The following is a 5,148-nucleotide window of genomic DNA, read 5'->3' as shown; positions in this document are numbered from 1 at the left end:
CAGAAAAATTACAGCTAAAAGGTTAAATTTGCAGAGTTCACACTCTGTCATGTGACCCAAAGTTTCCTCCTCTGGTCTCCTGCTGCTCCTGCAACGAAAGACACACACACATCCATACATCCACCCCTTTGTCACATCTGGGTGGGGGTTAACCTTGCATAGTGGTGTCAAATCAGTCAAGTCAGTCAACTCTTGTCAGCTTTTACCAGTCCAGTCAGTTCCCTATTCTTTCACTCATTGCTTATTCATTCATTCATTCATTCATTCATTCATTGCTGATAGTGGAATCTATCGTTGCATTTCGTTTCCACCCTCAGCAATATGACGTATTTCAATAAGAAAAAGAATTTAGATCGAATTACCTCGATGAATCCTTTTAGACAGGGACTCGCTATCTGATTGTCCCAAATAAGTGACTTTCTCCCGAGCCCATTATAATTTTGGAGAAACTCACTTTGCGATTGTTCCTGACAACACGTTGTGTAGCTCTTCTGGTTCAAATTGTTCAGATCTGCATAAATGACAGAGATTATCAAATGTGATATTATTCTGTTATTATATGTTACCTTATATATGTAATCAAAGTAGTTAAATTAGAATACTGCTGTAGATCACATTATACCCTTTAATATAGAGTGTGTGAGCTGTATGTAGTTTAGTTCTCATTATACTTTTGAGTTAACAGAACATATTCACATATTAGTTCATTAGATAAATGTGCATCACTCTGTATCCTTGATCTGCTGGGAATGTGTGACACTGCTTTCTTGACATGCTTAAGTGTTGAATCATGAAGAGAAGGTTGTAAGCAGGAGACTGTGTCTAAAGACAGGGGAGATAGATAGACCACATTCCACACCCCCACCTTACAGAAAGCAGAGAAACAACTGCCGAGGTCATAACTTAGGCGCTGTAACAGAGAAAAAATGTGATGTTTTGGCTTTTACGACTAGCTGGGGGCCACTAGAGACTATAAAAAGCTGAGCAACCCGTCACCATTTTGAGACATGTGCCTGACCCTCTGGTAGCATCTCTCCCGTCCGGACGTTGTAATGCTCTTATTGTTGAATTGTATGGAAATAAATGATTGTTGATTGAGCATTGATACACCGAGTATTGTCCTTCCTTCAGCCCAAAGATTCAAAGAACTGCGTGTTTTCAACAACTTGGTGCCGTGACCCGGATCTTTGGTGTGCTGAGGAGGTGTAGATTTGACCTTTGGTGAGATCGTGAGGCGAGGTGAACAGAGGACCGGTCCAAAAATAAAAAGGTAAGCACAGCCTGTTGTATTATAAATACCAAATGTGCATATTGGGCTTTCCAAATTAATCTGTTCACTGAGTCACATGTATTTTCACAGTAAATTTGTCGGTGTCTGGTTTTTGGCGCAAGATACTAACAACATAAGTTGAGGCTGAATTCCAGTGTGTTAAATAAACTGCTTCTACCGAGAAACTAATAAGACACTACGTTGAGCTAGTTGCAGTAAACTGCTTCTACCGAGAAACTAATAAGATACTACGTTGAGCTAGTTGCAGCCACTTTACCTTCCACATTTAATTTTGTCTAATACTGGCTTCTGTAGCAATAATACGTTAGAATTTCTTCTGAAGACACGGCCATTAGTTCAGTACATTGAAGTCGAGGTTTGTTTATTTTGTTTATGGTGTCAGTGATGTCCTGGCTTTTGCCGGCTATGAAATAGAAGTTGATTTAAGGACAAGCAGATGCTGGCTTCACGGTGCAGTTGGACGCTGGCAACGCGAGAGCGAAACACGTCCGTAGGTTTGGTTTATGATACGGCGTGTTCCGGTGGTGCGGCCGTGAAGTGCAGTAGTGGTTGGTGCTAATTTTAGTACATTTGATAGAGGTTTTGACGGTGGTTTGTGGCGTCAGTCGAGTATAAAGGGCTGCGGCCATAATACAAAGTAAAAATTTAAGTAAATAGCAACACCTGGTTTATGATGTCAGGTATAACTTCGGGGATGCAAGCATCACTTTTATGATGCGACTTTGCTCCGTTGTGGCGGTCATAAGCGCAGAGAAAAGGGTATTTTGGTCTATGGTGCAGTGTGCTTTAAGAAGATCTAATAGTTGAGCTCAGAGGTTTCTGTGTAAAATTCCCGCTGAGGAAAAGTGTTGTGTGTGAGTGTCAAAGCGCGCTCTGGGTGAGAGAGTGTGTGTGAAGCTGCGAGGCGCGCTCTGGGTGCTGTCTTGTGGGTGAAGCGCGCACTGAGTGAGAGTGTGAGTGAGGCGCGCTCTGAGTGTGTTTTGTGTGGAGTGTGAAGCGTGAACACAGTGACAGTGACGGTTAATGTGTTTGATTAGGAGGACATTAGAGCAAATACACATTTTAGGATCAAAGGTTGATGCCTAGTGTACCTGTGGAACATTTGCCCTAGGAGTGGCGACCCTCCTGTCCGTGGACGCGTGGCCAGGACCGGCGGCGTCCGGGTGCCGAGGTGGTGACTTGGGGAGGTGAGGGCCCCCGCATAGCTACGGATATAACACTGGAACGGCCGTGTAATCACGGGTTCACATTTATTCCGGACTAGAACAAGACACATTTTGCGAACAAACGTTGAGTCTAGATTAGTAAAGAAATATAAAAAGGTTGAATTCCTCGTTTCAGTGGTTGAAATTGTTGTGTGCCTGTCCCCTGACGAGTGTGAAATTAAAATAAAGAGGGAATTTGGAGCCACATAGAGATAGACGGGCATAATTGGGTGTATTACTCTGTGGTGTAATAAAAATAAAAAGGAGAGATAGTAAGAGGTGTGCAGTGGAGAATTATGGAGGAGTACAGAGAGGAATGTGTTGGGAGACTGGCGTACAGTTTACGCTGTCAAGGTAGGCGGGTTGCCTGCTTATCTGTTTAACAGTGATGAAAATGAAATTAAATAAATCTCTTAGTGTGTTAATACAGGAAGCTGCGGACCTGGACCAACTGCCCCCACAAGCACAGCGGCCGAAGCAAAATTATAGGTAATGGGAACCACACCCAGCACGAATCAGCAGCTGTGAAAAAGACAGCAGCGAGGAGAGAATTAGAGGAGAAATTAAGAGAAGTTTTAACACATAAAATTGGGGCCAACGGACTTGTGGAGGTTGGGAAGGCGTCCGGAGCATCACAACAAAAAGGTGAAACAAAAACACACACAAGCAGAGAAATCTGAGAGAAAGGCTCCTTTTAAGGTAACGCCTAGTTTGAGAAAAGATAAAATTAACCTGCTTTTATACAAATGCACATACACGCAATGAAGAAACAGCTTACACTCATGAACACGTGAAGATTTTCCAGCAAGGTTAAAGAAAAATTAACATACTTAAATGATGAAGTCTATACATTACTGACAAAGAAACCCTCTGGGTTGCAGGACAACAATTTAACTAAAAAAGAAAAAAAAAAAAGGAACACTGGTCTAACCAACCAGGCAAGACACAACAAATTTAGTGGTTAAAAGATTCAAATTGTGACATGTTTTCTGTTGATTGATTAATAAAAGTGATTACTGAATGAAAGAAAGTTCCTTTTTTGGGCTTTTAAACATGATCTTAAGAATTTTAACATATACCGGTGTTGTCCTGTCAACTTGGTGGGTTAGGAGTTGATTATATCGGGAGAGAAAAAACAAAAAAAGGGGGAGAGAAGGCTGACACAGGGCCTGGCCCCATTGTCTCCCCTCTGAATAACACAGCCAACACAACATCATTTTCCTGTTCGTTTGTTTTTGTTTTTCGTTTGTTTTTGTTTTGTTTTGTTTTTGTTTTTTCTATATATATTTAATTACAGGCTGCTTTGCCGGCCCTGAAAGCCGAGGCTGACTGGACTCCTGCTCTCCCCCATACGTGACACTGACCAAATGCTGCAACAGCTGGACCCACAACAACGACCTGAGAATGTCAACAGACCTGCAGGAATGTGATCTCATGCAGCCGAGACGGAGAGCACTAAACCTAAGGCCCGTTTCACTACACGGGGGAAAATTCCCAGACTGCGTCAGCTGACAGAGCTGTGACGAGACGCCCGCCAAGCCCGAATGACAAGTAAGGCCGAGCGAAAGAATGCTGACCTTGATAACTTTGCATTCACACTGTGCAGGACAGTGATGGACCAACACGGATGATCGGGTGGCGAAAAAGGGCGTGACCGAGACAAGAGGAGTAACTGAGGACAGAAGGCACCTCAGAATGGACAAAAACACAGAAGAAGATGCAGGTTTCACCTGCGGTGAACATCGACACTGGAGAAAGGACTGCCCCAATTGGGGTCAGAACCAGGACGGACTGAATTTTGAGCAGCAGCAGCAGCAATGGTCGCAAACAAACTGAAAAAGGAGGGGGGGGCAGGACCCCAGGCCATGCTTCAGGCAGTGGTTTACCCAGAACACCAGAACAGGAAAGTGATGAACACAAACACCCACACAAACACACACATCTACATGCACTGACTCAGAATGAAGAGAAACAAACACACACACACACACACACACACACACACACACACACACACACACACACACACACACACACACACACACACACACACACACACACACGTCTCCAAACACACAGATTCAGAATGAAGTGAAATACACACATGAACACGTGCACTCGTTGAGTGAGTGAGAAATGACACACACACACATATACACACACACACACATTGGAATGCTGATTCACTGAGAAGTGATCCACATACACACACACACACACGCTGATGCAATGAAGAATGCTTTGCTTATGCTGATATGCAAAATGCTGCACACAAACATCCCAATGCATAATTTTTATGAGGAGCCATTGATTACTTAGAATGTGTTATATGTCACCTAGAAGGCATTTATGTAGATTTTAGGAATAAGCTCTAAAATGGTTTGGTTATGAAAACAATGTCTGTGCGTGATGTCTGTTTATGGCTCAAGGCCTTGACTGAATTCTTTGCTGTGCTTCACACAGCCCTGATGAGGAACAGTGGCACAGAGTGAAAATGATGAATTAATAGTGTAAGTTTTAGGTCGGAGTACGGCATTTTCTGTGATTGAGTTTTAATTCAAGGAGGAACAAAAGGTGTTACGGCACCTGAGGTTCTCATTCCCACACAATATTGTCCCGGCAGGAAGCAAAATGTTCCTGTGAATTTCTGGT

At 43.1% G+C, this 5,148-nt stretch overlaps 1 long non-coding RNA gene across 1 annotated transcript; it reads left to right on the top strand.

Annotated features, from left to right (window-relative positions):
• Positions 1-549: 549 nt before the first annotated feature.
• LOC146644151 (uncharacterized) lies at positions 550-4,556 on the top strand. The gene is made up of 2 exons (XR_014909237.1): positions 550-1,270; positions 3,794-4,556. It is a non-coding gene; the product is annotated as an uncharacterized LOC146644151 (long non-coding RNA).
• Positions 4,557-5,148: the final 592 nt, after the last annotated feature.

Source organism: Rhamphochromis longiceps, linkage group LG22 (genome assembly GCF_057381845.1).
Source record: "Rhamphochromis longiceps isolate RC_006_pf linkage group LG22, R_longiceps_female_GT1.1, whole genome shotgun sequence".
Taxonomy (NCBI): domain Eukaryota; kingdom Metazoa; phylum Chordata; class Actinopteri; order Cichliformes; family Cichlidae; genus Rhamphochromis; species Rhamphochromis longiceps.
Note: the sequence above shows the minus strand (reverse complement) of the source record. Positions and strands in the feature narration are given on the sequence as shown.